This window comes from Callithrix jacchus, chromosome 14, assembly GCF_049354715.1.
Source record: "Callithrix jacchus isolate 240 chromosome 14, calJac240_pri, whole genome shotgun sequence".
Taxonomy (NCBI): domain Eukaryota; kingdom Metazoa; phylum Chordata; class Mammalia; order Primates; family Cebidae; genus Callithrix; species Callithrix jacchus.
In genome coordinates this window covers 37,642,870-37,659,616 of record NC_133515.1, presented here as the reverse complement: position 1 = coordinate 37,659,616, position 16,747 = coordinate 37,642,870, and the positions used below count along the sequence as shown (strand labels likewise).

The 16,747-nt window shown below is 40.9% G+C and overlaps 1 protein-coding gene across 3 annotated transcripts in view; it reads right to left on the bottom strand.

Moving 5' to 3' along the window:
• EVA1A (eva-1 homolog A, regulator of programmed cell death) overlaps positions 1–16,747 on the bottom strand; it is a 68,239-nt gene that overhangs the window by 35,888 nt on the left and 15,604 nt on the right. For 2 of the 3 annotated variants that reach the window (XM_035272147.3, XM_035272150.3), the window contains exon 2: positions 344–466. The exons of the other annotated variant lie outside the window; for it this stretch is intronic. The gene's annotated coding sequence lies outside the window, so the exon portion shown is untranslated. The remainder of the gene's footprint in view (positions 1–343; positions 467–16,747) is intronic. 3 annotated transcript variants of the gene reach the window in all.

Below are 16,747 nucleotides of genomic sequence, written 5' to 3'. Positions count from 1 at the left end.
GTAGTAGAGACAGGGTTTCACCATGTTGACCAGGATGGTCTCAATCTCTTAACCTCGTGATCCACCTGCCTCGGCCTCCCAAAGTGCTGGGATCACAGGCTTGAGCCACTGCACCTGGCCAAAAATTCATGATTTAACCAAAGGAAAGACTTATTACAGTGAAGCCCTCTATGAATCTTCCAAATGCCTTTCTTTGGCTATCAAAGTGTCCAAATATTATTCTAGTATTGTCCCTATGATACTGCAATTGGAATGAGTGTGCCCTGGTATGTACATCCCCATACAGGAGACCATCTCATTACATAGTGTTCAGGGGTAATAATCTCATTATCCTTTTAGCTACCTGAGGAGAGGTGTGCTGTCAGGAGCAGAGAAGTTTCTGGTAAGAACAGTTCATCTCTGATGATGTTGGCATCAGCCAGTAGAGGTTCTAAAACTTGCTTAGCCCCAGCTGGCTTCTCAGACACTGAAAGAAAAAAGAAGCAGCACAAAAACCATCACATACCCAGGAGATCACATCATACCTTAGACCTAGTGTGTGTGTGTGTGTGTGTGCGAACCCAGCAGAGAAGCTTTGGTGGGTAGTGTCTGGATCCTCAGAAGGATTAATACCATTTCCAGAGAGGATAAAGCCCATTGATAGAATTTAATCTGGAATTTAGACTAGACAGCCAGATAAACCAACCTCCCAAGATCATAACAGAAAGGATGCAAGAGGTAAAAGGTCAAAGAAGCATGCTTCCTCTCTATTCCTGTCAGCCAAAATCCACAAAACAGCTAGTGTGGGATGTGCCAATCTGGTCACTCATAAGTGAAGATTGCAGGCCAACCTCTCTGTAACAGGAAGGGAGGGAATTCTGTTTCCTTCTAGCAAGGCCCAGATAGGCCATGAAATGAAGTCTCACACAGCTCTGTAGGCACTAGAATCCTGGAAATGCTGATATGTAGATTCCTACAGCCTGTGCCCGCCATGAAGCATCAAGGCTTCTGCTCAACCCAGCTAGGAAAGCTCTTCTCTGTGTCCAGCTTCACATAGAAGACTGCAGGAAGAATGGAATCAGTCATGGAGCTCCGAGCACCAAACTGTCCCACTTCACATGTGCATACTCATTCATTCATCATCACCACACCCTGCCAACTGCTGCAGCTTCTGACTTCTGCTTATTGATGACTTTATAGAGACACATCTCAGCTGCTTTTTCCCCAAAAAGGATTTGTGGCACCTCCTTATGTTAATTTTACAGGCCAAGAAAATAAGGGCAAGCAAGTAAAGGAAACTTGAAGCATGGGATCGGTAACTGTCTACAGACTCATGTACCAAAGTGCAGAAGCATGACTTTGAGGCCCATTGACCTTCCACTCTACACTTGTGAAAACCATCAGGGACTGACCCTAGGACAGTCACACACAGTCTGAAGAGCAAAATCTCAAATGGAAAAACAGTCCTCATATCACTGGCTGGGGCAAGGATACACATGGCCCCAGAGAAATAACTGAGCCGAGAGAAATCCCGATCTTCTTTGTAGGGCTGATAAGCACCTGAGTATGACACATCTAACATGCTGGCCTGCCAGCCACTTGGCTTCCATTGCGCCATCAATTTTCCCCTCCCACTCATCACAGCAAATCATTTCCAGAGACATCCTGGATCTTGTCATCACCTGGAAAGGATTTACCTCTGAATTCTGGGCTGTGAACTCCTTAACAGCAGAGACCATGCCTTAATTTTTATCTTTATTCTCAGTTTCCCACAATAAGTGCTTAGAGCTAGCTCTCAGGGGCCGTTTGTTGGATGAATGACTCATACTGAGAAATCTTAATCTCCAATCAGAACCTCTATCCTACCTCTGTGATATGGTTTGGCTGTGTCCCCACCCAAATTTCATCTTGAATTATAATTGCCATAATCTGCAAGTGTCCTGGAAGGGACCCAGTAGGGGGTAATTGAATCATGGGACAGTTACCCCCATGCTTCTGTTCTGATAGTAAGTGAGTTCTCATGAGATCTGATTGTTTATAAGGATCGTTTCCCACTTTTGCTCAGCACTTCTCCTTGAGGCTTCCATGTGAAGGATGTGTTTGCTTCCCTTTCCACCATGATTGTAAGTTTCCTAAGGCTTCCCATGCCATACAGAACTGTGAGTCAATTAAACCTCTTTCCTTTATAAATTACCCAGTCACAGGTATATCTTTATTAGCAGTGACAATACTGCTATACACTCTCAGTACCTGAATCAAAGTAGACATGCTCCCCAAGCTCCCTGAGCTTCTATCTTTTCATCCCCTCCATGCTCATTCAGTTTATCACTCTTATCCTAGACACATCTTTGCTCTGCACAGCCTGGCTACTGCAACTATACCACATGCCGCTCTCACCAGGACCCTTCTGTTACCCTCTCCCTATCCTCAACCCTAACTTCCAAAGCACTCCAACCCTCACTGCCTGCTCTTCTCCTTATAGGCTAGTGCTTCTGAAGAAATAATAATTACATTGCAAATGCCAAGTTTACAAACTCAATCAATTGAGGCACCCAGTGCTGCTACATGTATATCCCTACATGTATATCCTTGACATCTTACTTTCTCACTTTCTCATTCCCCAGAGAAAATATACCAAATCTCTACCTCTTCTTTCATTCTCATTTCTCCATTCTCATCTCTCTCAATCTTCTCAGCTTTCCAGAGAAATAGAGGGCACCCTACATGAACTCTAACTTTCCTCTCTTCCATCTCATTCTGACCTTCCTTCCTCCTGTCTCTAAGGAGTTTTCACCTGTTCTTTCAATTAAATTATTTCCTCCTTCCTACAGGACATGGTTATATTAATGAATGACTCTTCTTTCACTTTTCCTTTTCTGGCTGATCTCCATCTCTCTATATAAATAGGTAGGTAGATAGATGGATGAATAGATAGGTAAATAGATAAATAGATAATATATAGAGAGATTTTATTATATGTATAATTCTCTCTCAAAATTTCAGTCTTCCACTTTCTCCTCACCTTCTTGCCCCATATATAAATGCATATCTAAACACACATACATATATACATTTTATACTTATATACAATGTGTATATGCATGTATGCATGTATGCATATATGTATATGTACATGTATATCTATTGTTATTTCTCAAACATTTGTTCATCCTTTCCCAGTCACTCTCTCAATCTCTCTATCTTTTGATCTACTCGCCTTATTTCTTTTTATCTACTATAAACTTACTTAATTTCCCCCACCCTTAAACTATCTTCCCTTTGCTCAGCCTCTGCTGTAGTTTCTTACCACCCATTGTACTTCCCTTCACAGCCATACATCTTCAATAGGAACTTATACTTCTTCTTTCCATTTCTTCCATCAGTCCATCCTTAGCATAAAATATCTGGGTCCATATCCATCCTCTCTACCAAAACAATGTTGGTAAGGTGGCCACAGTAAAACAATCAGGTCTGTGCTTCTCACGATTGCTCCAGGATGGAGACTATGAGCTCCTGGCTATTGAGGGGGTTCTTGGGTCCCATCCTTCTGCATTTGTGGTAGCTAGCACAGTTCCTGGCACATAAGTGCTTTAAAAACAAATTCTGTCTCAGTGGTGAAAGTCAAGGTGTCTGAGGCTAAGATTGTCAGACGTGAGCCTTAAAACCGAATGAACAATGTCATCAATGACACTGATATAACTCCTAAGACCTCAAGAAAGATCTTTGTCTTGATTTGAACATAAGAGAACCAGGGTTAAGGAATGATATTGTCCTGACAAGACTCACATACTGGTGGCCACAGACCACAGGAATCCCAATGCTGTTATAGCAGGGCTCTAATACAGAGCCTGAGTCCTTCATTTAGCACTATGCAGAGGTCAGTAACAAGGATGGTTCACAAAAAGTTTCTAACTTTAACACACCATGACGCTGTTTAGCCTGAAGGCTGCCTGCTGTCCTATCCCAGGGCAGAGACTGCTTGTCTTAAATCAAAAAGTATTTATTAAGCCCCACTATAACTGTTTATTTAGCAAGCAGTCTTCAGCTACTAAGGAACTGAGAATTCTCTGAAGGAAGATCCACATCTTAATCACCTCTGTGCCCAATGACTGATTCATAGTGCTTCCTCTGAATGAATAAATCCAGAAATGAGCAAATGTGGTCAGCAAGAAAGATCTGCAATCTAGCTACCTATATTGCAAACAGAATCAAGTGTAAATGCAATGTAAATTAAGTGGAGAGTTGGGAAAAGAATAATTAATTTCAATAACAAGGTAGCAATGGAGAGGACCCATAATGATTTCACAGAGAGGTAACATTCAAATTGAATGTTGAGCTACTGCATATTAACTTAACTACTATTAATGTAATAATGAATTATACTAATAGCCCACATTTATGAAGACCTTCCTCTTCAACCAGGCGATTTGCTAAGTGCTATTTAATTTAAGTTTCATAACAATCCTATGAGGCAGATGCTATTATCCTCGTTTTTCAGGTGGGAAAACTGAGACATGGAGAGATAAACTTGCCCAAGATCACCTAGCTAGAAAATAAGAAAGTTGGAATTTAAACGTAGGCAGTCCAACTCCAATGCTCTTCACTTTAATCGGTACTTCGCTAGAGTAAAGAAAAGCACTGGAGACAGAAGGTAGAGCAGGAACTAAAGTACACGGCACATCTTTAGCCCAGGAGCAAACAGATAGGCAGAGAAACTGAACACAAGTCAAAGTTGCAAAGACAAAGTTGGAATTGCATTTTGGTGGATCTTCAGTGCCTTACAGAGGTTGAGCTTTATATTATGCACAGTAAGTAATATTAACAGGAGAGTGACATGGTCAGTTCTGCTTTGTAGGACAAAAACACAGGCAGAAGTTTGGAGGAATATGTTAGAGAAGCCAGAGATGGTCTAAAAGACTTACTTGGAGTCCAGCTCAGTAGTCCAGGAAAAAGATGATGCACACCAGAAACCAAGGGGATGAAGTAGCTGAAGAAGCCAGCAACCCAGAAACCTAACACAACTGGTGCAGACAAACAGACTCCCAACAAATACCTGCTCTCTCTAGCCAGAGGACCAGGAAAGGAGTAGTCTAGCAAGACAGAAAACTCTTAGATAATAGCCACTCTACTTCAGCCAAACACCACTTAAAAAAACAAAAAAATGTACAGCCTCACCCACACTATACCAGCAAAGCCTGAGTGGATAGCCTAGACTTTCACCCTCAAGAGACTATAACAAGAAACTCTAACACCATTGCCTGAGTGATGTCAGAGAAGGCCCAAGGGTAGAGATGAAACTTTCATCTGAGACAGCTAGTAGTGAGCCACCTTACCTGGCAATAACAATAGGGACTACATGAGAAGCCTGGACATCCGACCCCTCCTAGAAGTAACTAGATACCCCTCCCCCTCTCTACTGGGGTATGAGAGGCAGCCTAGTCAGGACTTTCATCACCACAAGTGGTTACAAGCCCCACATTGGTGGAGACCACATGGGATCCAGAACTCCCATCCCCATCCAGCAGTAATGAGGAGCCAATCAATTGATGTCTACACTAAGATGACAGGGATAATAGAATTATCTGGCAAAGATTTTTAGACAACCATGATTTTAAAAATACTTCAGCAAGCAATTATACACATGTTTAAAACAAAGAAATTAAAAGCGTCAGCGAAGAAATAAAAGTTCTCAGCAAATAAATAGAAGATATATTTAAAAAGTAGAATTTTATAATTAAAAAATACAATAATGTGTAGTGTGTGGAGACTCACATTGTGAACTTTTGCTCCAAGAACCACCACAGGAACATACCAGGGAAACTGAAAGAATTTACGGACCTTATGAAAGAAGTGGCTTGCCACTGCAAACTCCATGAAATGGCCAACAAAACAGTCAGTGCCCAAAGTACGAGAGGAGGAAAATCTGCCGCTGAACACACATTCTCACTGGGGAACCCGGAAATCTAGATCATGGAAGAAGGATTTAACTTTACCTAGAGCTGAAATGAATTTAGAGAGCTAAGCAAAATGTAAAAGAAATGAAGCAGCAGGAAGTGCCTGTAGGCACTCCTGGTCCCCAGGGAAGCCATTTCTGACTTTATCCCACAGGGTTCTTTGGGGAAGGCAGCCAGTGGAATTGGGGAAGGGCCACAGGGAGAAGGAGACTCCCAGCCGAACTTTGTAATAATTTTGATCAAGTACAAATATTCCTGGGCAGAATCTGGGGGTGGGGACAAATAGGAAGTGCAGATATGAGCTCAGAACCTGCAGCAGTCAGGGAGGGGTGAGGCCTGAAAGCCCTGCTTGCTTTCTCAGCAGGGAGGCGTATAGCCTGGGGCAAGATCACATCAGAGGTCTATATATAACTTCAGCTCTGTTGGCTGTTGGCAGGAGTGAGACAGACCTTGCTAGCTGTGTGGGGGCTGGGTGTGGCCTGTCACTGCCGGCTTTCCCCCACTTCCCTGGCAATCTGTATAAAGCAGTAGAAGCAGCCATAATCCCCCTTGGAACATAACTCCATTGGCCTGAGAACCACTGCCCCATCTCCTTCAGTGGTCTCAGCAAGCACCACCCAAGAAGAGTCTGAGCTCGGACATGCCTAGCCCTACTCCCACCTGATGGTCTTTTTCTACCCGCCTTGAAGACAAAAGACAAAAACTTGTGGAAGCTTTAGAGCCCCGCCCATTGCCTGAGAAAGCCAAATACTTATCCAGGTGACCTTAGGGCAAGCTTGCATCTCCCAATACTACTGTAGCTGATGCTCTCTTGAAAGCATCACCTCCTGGCTGGAGGACAACCAACTCAAGCCATTACAGCAACTCATGACAGAACAACCCTCCTCCAAGAAAGGAGAAAACAACAGCTAATTTTACCACTATTAGAGGTCCTAAGTCTCTGTGACAACTTCACTATAAGCATAACCAGCATTTATGAAAACCAATCCACTAAACCAAACTACAACCAAGGACTCTCACAGAATCCAACCAGAACAGGTGCTGGTATTCAGGCTAAGAGACCTGAAGATAGATCACATCACAGGACTCTTTGAAGACACTCCCCAATACCAGCCTGAAGCACGGTAGCTCAGCTAACCCTAACCCTAACCTTAACCTTAAATGTTATACACCTAACAATGGAAACCCTGAATTTATAAAACAATTACCACTTGACCTACGAAATGAGATAGACAGCAACACAATAATTGTGGGGAACTTCAATACCCCACTGACAGCACTACACAGGTCATCAAGACAGAATGTCAACAGAGAAACAACGGGCTTAAACTATACCCTAGAACAAATGGACTTAACAGATATTTACAGAATATTCTGCCCAACAACAGCAGAATATACATTCTATTCATCAGCACATGGAACATTCTCCAAGATAGATTATATGATAGGCCACAAAACAAGTTTCAATTAATTTAGGAAAATCAAAATTATATCAAGACCTCACACCTCTCAGACCTCAGTGGAATAAAATTGGAAATCAACTCCAAAAGGAACCCTCAAAACCAAGAAAATATATGGAAATTAAATAATCTGCTCCTGAATGATCTTTGGGTCGACAATGAAATCAAGATGAAAATTTAAAAATTCTTTGAACTAAATGATAATAATGACACAATCTATCAAAACCTCCAGGGTACAGCAAAAATGGTGCTAAGAGGAAAGTTCACAGCATTAAATGCCTACATCAGAAAGTCTGAAAGAGCACAAATAGACAATCTAAGGTCATACCTCAAGGAACTAGAGAAACAAGAACAAATCAAACCCCAAACCCAGGAGATGAAAAGAAATAACAAGAATCACAGTGAAACTAAATGAAATTGAAACAAATAAATGAAAACTGTGAGATCATTAGTGATATTGACCAGGAAAAGAAGAGAGAAGGTCCAAATAAACTCAACTGGAAAAGAAACAGTAGATATTACAACTGATACCATAGAAATACAAGATCATTCAAGGCTACTATAAACACCTTTATGCACACAGACTAGAAAATCTAGAGGGGATGGATAAATTCCTGTAAATATACAACCCTCCTAGATTAAACCAGGAAGAAATAGAAATTCTGAATAAATCAATACCAAGTAGCAAAATTGAAACAGCAATAAAAAAGTTGCCAATAAAAGTAAACATCCAGAACCAGATGGATTTGCAGCTGAATTCTATCAGGAATTCAAATAATTAGTACCAATGTTGCTCAAACTATTCCAAAAGATAGAGAAAAAGGAAATCCTTTCAAAATCATTCTATGAAGCCAGCAACAGCCTAATACCAAAACCAGGAAAAGACATAACAAAAAAAGAAAACTACAGACCAATATGCCTGGTGAACATAGATGCAAAAACCCTCAACAAAATACTAGCTAACTGAATCCAAGAGCATATCGAAAAAATAATCCACCACAATTAAGTGGGTTTTATACCAGGGATGCAGGGATGGTTTAACATACACAAGCCAACAAATGTGATACACCACAGAAACAGAATTAAAAATGGAAATCATATGATCATCTCAACAGATGCAGAAAAACATTTGACAAAATCTAGCATCCCTTGATGCTAGATTTGTTAACAAAATCAGCATAGTAGGGACATACCTTAAGGTATAAAAGCTATCTATGACAAACCCACAGCAAACATTATACTGAATGGAGAAAAGTTAAAAACGTTCCCGGTGAGAACTTAAACAAGACAAGAATGCCCATTTTCACTACTTCTATAAAACATAGTACTGGGAGTCCTAGCAAGAGCAATTAGACAGGAGAAAGAAATAAAGGTCATCTAAATTGATAAGGAGGAAGTCAAACTGTCATTGTTTGATGATGATATGATCATATACCTGGAAAACCCTAAAGACTCATCCAAAAAGCTCTTAGAATAGATAAATGAATTCAATAAGGTTTCAGCATACAAAATCAATGTATATAAATCAACAGCACTGCAACAGTGACCAAGCTGAGAATCAAATCAAGAACTCAACCACCTTTATGATAGCAGCAAAAGCAAAAATAAAGTACTTACAAAATAAATAAATAAATAAATAAACAAACCTAAAAAAAGAGATGGAAGACCTTACAAGGAAAACTACAAAACACTGCTGAAAGAAATCATAGATGACACAACAAACAGAAACCCATCTCATGCTCATGGTTAGGCAGAATCAATATTGTGAAAATGACCATACTGCCAAAAGTAACCTACAAATTAAATGCAATTTCCATCAAAATGTCATCATCATTCTTCACAGAACTAAAAAAAAACCCAAAATTCATATTGAATGAAAAAAGAGCCTGCATAGCTAAAGCAATACTAAGCAAAAAGAGCAAATTTAAAGACATCATATTACGTGATTTCAAACTATACTACAAGGCTATCATCACCAAAACAGCATGGTACTAGTATAAAAATAGGTACATAGACCAATGGAACTGAATATAGAACCCAGAAATAAAGCCAAATACTGATAGTCAACTGATCTTTGATAAAGCAAACAAAAGCATAAAGCAGGGAAAGGACATCCTATTCAATAAATGGTGCTGGGATAATTGGCAACTCACAGGTCTAAATCTCATGATAAAATGTGTTCTCCAGTGTTGCGTGGGACCTGGTGGGAGGTGTTTGGATCCTGAAGTTGAATCCCTCATGAATGGCTTGGTTGCCCTTGTGGAAATGAGTGCATTCGCATTCTATTAGTTCATGTAAGAGCTGATTGTTTACAAGAGCCTAGTATCTCTCTTGCTCTTTCTTGTCATATAACATGCCTGCTGTCCCCTAGTCTTCCACTACGAGTAAAGCCTTCTTGAGGCCTCACCAGAAACCAAACAGATGCTGATGCCATGCTTGTACAGTCTGCAGAATGATGAGCCAAACAAACATTTCTTCTTTATTACCCAGTCTCAGATATTCCTTTTGCAAAACAGACTAATATATCTCTTAAAACTAGTGAGTTTGGCCAGGTGCAGTGGCTCACACCTGTAATCCCAGCACTTTGGGAGACTGAGGTGGGTGGATTACCTAAGGTCAGGAGTTTGAGACCAGCCTGACCAATACAGTGAAACCCCATCTCTACCAAAAATATGAAAATTAGCCAGGTATGGTGGTTTATGCCAATAGTCGCAGCTACCCAGGTGGCTGAGACAGGAGAATTGTTTGAACCTAAGAGGCGGAGGTTGCAGTAAGCTGAGATTGAACCACTGCACTCCAGCCTGGGCAACAGAGCAAGACTTCAACCCCCCAAAAAACAATAATAACAATAAAATAAAACTAGTGAGTTCAGCAAGGTTGCAAGCAACACAAACTTACAAAAATCAACCGTATTTCTACATACTAAGAGTGAACACTAAAGTTAAAAAATGCAACACCATTTAGTGTTGCTTAAAGAATGAAATACAGGCCTAAAGGCCAGGGACAGAGGCTCACACCTGTAACCCCAGCACTTTGGGAGGCCGAGGCAGGCAGATCACAAGGTTAGGAGATGGAGACCGTCCTGGACAACATGGTGAAACCCCATCTCCACTAAAAACACAAAAACATTAGCTGGGCGTGGTTGCGTGCTCCTATAGTCTCAGCTACTTGGGAGGCTGAGACAGGAAAATCGCTTGAACGTGGGAGGTGGAGGTTGCAGTAAGCCGAGATGGTACCACTGCACTCTAGCCTAATGACAGAGTGAGACTCTCAAAAAAAAAAAAAAAAGAATAAAATAGAGTCCTGCACTACATTAATGAAGTTTTGGTCAATGACAGCATGCTATATAAATGAGATCACATTATGCCACCTTTTGGGATTGGGCACATGAATATTTATAGAAGCTGTGTTTGCAATAGCCCCAAACTGGAAACAATTTGTATGCTCTTCAAGGAGTAAATGTTTAAGCAAACTGTGGTACATCTATATCATGTAATAATACTCGGCAATAAAAAAGAACAAACTGTTGGTACACAAAGCAACCTGGATGAATCTCAGAGGATTATTCTGAACTAAAAAACCCAATCCCAAAAGGTTGTATATTATATAATTTCATTTATACAACATTCCTGAAATGACAAAATTACAGAAACGGGGAAGAAATTAGTAGTTTTCAGGGGTTAAGGAAGGACTGAGGTGAGAAAGTTATTATAGCTAACAAAAAGCAACATGAGAAATCCTTGTGATGTTGCAAATGTTCTATGTTGACTGTATCAATGTCAACACCCTGATTGTAACATTGTACTACAGTTTTGCATGATGTTATCATTGGGGCAACTAGTTAAATGGAACTTGGGAACTCTGCATTATTTCTTGTAACTGCATATAAATTTAAAATTATCTCCAAAAAAGTCTAATTAAAACTATGATTTAATGCATAATCTTTAGAGTCCTTCTAAATCATAATCTGCACATTAAATTTTGAGAAATATTGATCTAAAAGTTCAACCTGGATATTAGGGGAAATATCCTCTTTCTCATTAGGAACAGCTGAAGGGACAGAAAATGTTTGACTTTGGGAAATCTTGAAGAAAACCATGAGTGTTTTCTTTTTCCAGAATATGAAGTGATTATACAAAAGAATTAAACTTGGTATGCTGCCAGTGAACAGAACACAGACTGATGTACAAGAAAGTGCACCAGCTTCAGGACAAACCAAGCATGGGTTTAAACCCAAGCTCCACCACGACCTATATCTAAGACTAGACAAAGTAGTTAACCTCCCTGAGGTCCCATTTCCTCATCTTTAAAACAAGGCTAATGATTGCCACCTCAATCCATCAATCAGCATCTAAGCAAAGAAATAGATACAGCTTCAGTATTTGCAACAGAAGGAATTTAATGCAGCGAATTGGTAGCAGTGGTGAAGATAGATATGTAGGTAACAGGTGATAGAAAGGCTGATATTTGAAGATTACTGCAATAGATAACAAAGTCAAGAGTATAAAGATCCTCTTAAGTTCACATAACCTTGCATACTTACTAAGGACCAGGAAAAATGGGAAAACTAAAAAATTAAATAATTTAGAAAAATTAAAAAATTAAGTTTGTATGCCTTTGAAAAGATAAAATTAGTTGGAAAAGGTCCCTGGATGGGGTCATGAAGTAATCAGATATCAGCAACAGTGGGCAGTGGGTAATTGAAAGCATAAAGCTAGGAGGCAGTGTTGCCAGAGCCCAGGAGCCAGAGTCACCAGGAAGAATCGGGAACCATAGAGGACCCAAATAGTGGGAGCTGGAGCCATGGAGGAGATGCTGGCAGGGATGATTGAAGCCGGGAGAGAGGGAAGAAATACTCTGGTTTCCTCTTTTCACTACCTTCTAACCTTCCACAGGCCCAGCAACCTTCCTCTAGCAGGAAGCCACAGATATAGAGCCTGGAAAAGGCAGTCTCCCAGATCAGCCCTGCTATCAAGGGCAGAGCAGGAATCAGAAGATAGACAAACCTAGATGTGGCACCTTCACAGGGTGCTTGTGAGGATGCAGGGCTTGTAAGATAGCTGGCACAGAATAACAGTCACTCAAGAAATGGTAATTTTTATTTTTGAGTGACTATGTTGTGTGATAACATTTAGAGCTACATTTTCTCATCATTTCATATCTAAATAGACGGAAGCACAAGCTGGGGCTCATGCCACTAGATTTTGCCAATAGTACTTATTTTTTCCAAATGAGCAGCACATATGAGAAATGTGAAAAGCAGCCCTGTCCCAGAGTGTCATTGTATAAAGCAAACGTTGAGTTTCCACAGCTGCTGGCTTCAGCCTACCCTGAGGAATAGTTTTCATGAAATATTAATCTCGGAGAAAGCCACACTGGGGTAAGCTTGCACCGTAATTCAAGCAGCATGTGCAAAATTTATTTAATGTTTGGCTGGGCATGGTTTTAATTATGTGACGTCTTCAGAATGAGAAGAAAGTGATTGAAGATGTTTAACTAAGTCAGTCATGGAGGCTGTGGACACTCCAAGACCCTTCTCCAACTTTGGTTTATTTCTGCAGTCCCCAAACTATAAACACAAAGGAAGCTCCCATGGAGTTGGATGATGGCACTGTAAGAATCCAGATGAGGATAAAAACAATAAAAACAGAAGACACCAACACCAGGAGTCCAGAGACCTCCAGTGTCACATAAAGTCAGGTGTCCATTCATGGTTCCCTACAACCAAGGTAAAGACAGAAGGGTGAGAATCCACAGGATAGTCCAAAACCTGGAAAGCAGCATACAAGATGCTTTCATCAAAGTCCCAATTGAGTGCAAGGTGCAGAGTGTGTTATGTACCTGCTGGGTATCTTATACTTCCTGAGAGTCACTGGCATGGCATGATGTTGAATGTCAGATAGCATCTGGGAGTGCAGAGAGGGCCAGGGCCCCTCCCTGAGGATAATACAGGCATGGAGACAGGCTGGGCAGCGCATACAGTAGATGAGCCAACCTGCAGGGCTTTAAAACTGTCAACAACCAGCAGCCACTAGATGGCCCCTTGGCTGATGGAACAGATAGAAAATTCAGAACTCATCTCGATAAGATCAGGTTTTAAGACACTAGGTTCTGTCCATAAATATTAGGGCCCTAGCACCAGCCTGGGGGCAGAGATTTCTGTCCCAGGAGGGACTATACGAGTCAGAACCTCAGAAAGGCAATGCTAGTTTTCAGAGACAATCAAAAGCTAGTCCTGTGAGGTAAGGCATAGGAGTTAGAGATAGGCAGGAAGGCTCTCATGATCAGTCCATCAGAATTGATGCCCTAATCTCTATGCCCTCATGGGGGTCAGGGGGACCTGCTGAGTTATTTACTGCCTCAAGTCAGATAAGTCTGGGCATCAAGGTGGGCTGGTCCTAGCTAGGAGGAGAGGAGGAGGAAGCCAGACTGTGCTGACCTGAGTCCAGAACACTGAGGTTATTGGGGAAGGAGTCTCTGCTTATGCCTGCCAGAGATTCCTCCAACTCAACATGTTTTAAGTTCATTCCCCTGGCTCACCTGCTTCCTCTTTTCTCTACAGTGTTCATAATATTCTGAGGATCCCAATCACTCAGGCTCAACCCTGAGGAACACCATGGATCCTTCCTCTCCCTTGCCCCAGAAATCCTACCTCCTATCCTTTCTAACTCTCTATCCCCACTGTCACTCCCAATTCAAGAATTTCCCTCCCTTCTTCCCCTCTCAACCCCAATCTCATATAGTAGTATGATACGATTTGGCTTTGTATCCCCATCCAAATCTCATCTTGTTGCTCCCATAATCCCCATGTGTTATGGGAGGGGCCCAGTGGGAGATGATTGAATCATGGGGATGGATCCTTCCCATGCTGTTCTCATGACAGTGAATGGGTCTCACAAGATCTGATGGTTTTAAAAATGGGAGTTTCTCTACACAAGCCCTCTGTTTGCCTACTGCCATCCATGTAAGATGTGACTTGCTTCTTCTTGCCTTCTGCCATGACTGTGAGGCCTCCCCAGCCATGTGGAACTGTAAGTCCAATAAACCTTTTTCTTTTGTAAATTGCCCAGTTTCTAGTATGTCTTTATCAGCAGTGTGAAAGCAGAGTAACACATGGTGCCAGATTATTTGGAAACAGTGTTCTAACAATGCCACTCATCTGTTTCAAAAATTGCCAAAAGATCCAGAGTGGAATTCAAATGTAAGCCTGTAAATCAAAGCACTTCATGAATTCTTCCCAACCTACCTTTCCAACACAGCCCAACACAAGGCACACAGAACCACTCTCTTCTCCGTTCATTTTTCACTTGGTTCTACTTCTGGGTTTTGCTCTACTTGGCATGTGCTTTCCTGCATTACTGCATTTCCTAGTCTTACCCATCCTTCAAAGTTCATGTCACATCACCTCCTGCAAGAACATTCTCTGATCCTCTCCTGCATGCATAATCACTCCCTTTTGGACTCCAGCAATGCTGTGTGCCACTCTTTCACATTAAGTAAAAGTATGTGCTTTTCATATGTTTCCATTGGCTGGTTTGTAGGAAATATAACAAAGTTTGGGGGAATAACTTTGGAAAGGTAAGTTCGAATCATATTGTGACTCCAGGGTAATAGTTAAAAGTGCTTGGGAGTCATCTGCAGAAGTATAAAGCTAGATGAGGCAATCCTGAGAAAAAAATAGCAAATGTGAAGAGAAAGTGCCCATCCCTGGAACCACAGGGAACATCAGCCTGCAAGTGTCCATTCTAGGTGGGGAGTGTGGCAGCCTTCCGGGGTGGGACCTGTGTGACATCTTGGGGAGATGGGCAGCTTCTACTTGAGACCTTCCTGATCATTCCTCACCAGGGGGAGCTAGTCCCACAACCACTTAGGACTGTCCTGTGTCAATTCAATTTAATTCAGCACAGACAAACTGCTGAGCTCCCGGGAGGTGAAAGCCCTGAGTTGGGCAGAGGCTTACCTGATCAAACAGGGAGGCCTTCCCAAGACAGCTCTGCTAAAGTTCCCACCTGAGACCACAATTTTCTTACACCTTATTCTAATACAGTGAAGGTCAACTTATTCATTTCAAGGGTTCTAGAAATGTTTCATTCAAATTACATTTTTAAAAATATTTTTTAAATGGTAAACACAGACAAGTGTGTGATACCAAATGTGAACCATCATAGACCCCGCTGGTTTACATGAGCCACAGGTTATAACATACTCATGCCCACTTCAGAATAAAGGTTCTCCTGCTAAAATCATGATATGTTTGAACGCATGTAGGTGTGTCATTAATTAGGAAAGCTGTAGTTCCAAAAAGGTCTTTCAACAGTTCAAATCCATGCAAGTCTTCTGATGCTGTAAGACTGAAGCAAGTACACTGCCACCACCGTGGCCCCCTAGCGCCATTTCAGTAAGTCCCTACTTCCTTGGACTGTATCCCCTTATAAAGACATAATACTAAACTATACAGTAATATGTAACCACATAACATGTTGTATCATGATAAGTACTATTAGGTAGCATTAGTACTTATTTTAATCTTAGACTGGTTGGCAGACATTAAAACATCTGAACAAGACTAACAGCAATGCAGGGCCACTGTATTACCGCTTCTCTTATGGCCAGTAGTGTCAGCGATGAAACTGACAACTGAAGTTGGGCTCAAAATGCCAGATTAAATATGTTTTTCAGTGTTAAAGGCTTTAAGTGATCACTAGAGAGAAACAAACAGTGAAGTTTCTGAAAAAAAACATTCAATAACATAATTAACCTCTCATGATGATACAAAATAATTTTGGGAGGTATTTTCTGCCAAAGATATATGTTGGTGAATCTAAGCAAAAGAATCTGTTCCTTTCCATTACACCTCTGATAATTAAACAATTGTTACATAGTGCTAGTGAGTCACCATTATAACCAATTCTTCCTCTGTTTATCTTTCATGTTTCTAGATCATTGAAATCACAATAGCTTGAATCTGTAAGGTACTGTTTAAAAGTGCTATAATATCCAATATCTAGTTGCAATTTTCCCCATGCTGTACAGCCAATATAAAATACAGGGGTGAACTTGATAGTGAGAATGCCATGAGGCTCCAACTGTCACCCAAAACTCTCAATTTTAAATTTTTATAACACTCTCATTGTTTTCATTAACTGTATGTTAAAAACTAAATTTATCAAACAAACATATATATATAACAGAATGTTGGTTTTGCTCTGTTATACTCATTGATATTCCACATAAGATTTCATGTGAACAGTTTTAAATCTAAAAATTTTCCAAAAATCACTGTATCATTTAATATATAGAAGAAATGCAAAATAGGAAGCAGGAAAAGATGTAAGAAACAGATCTTTTTGGCTA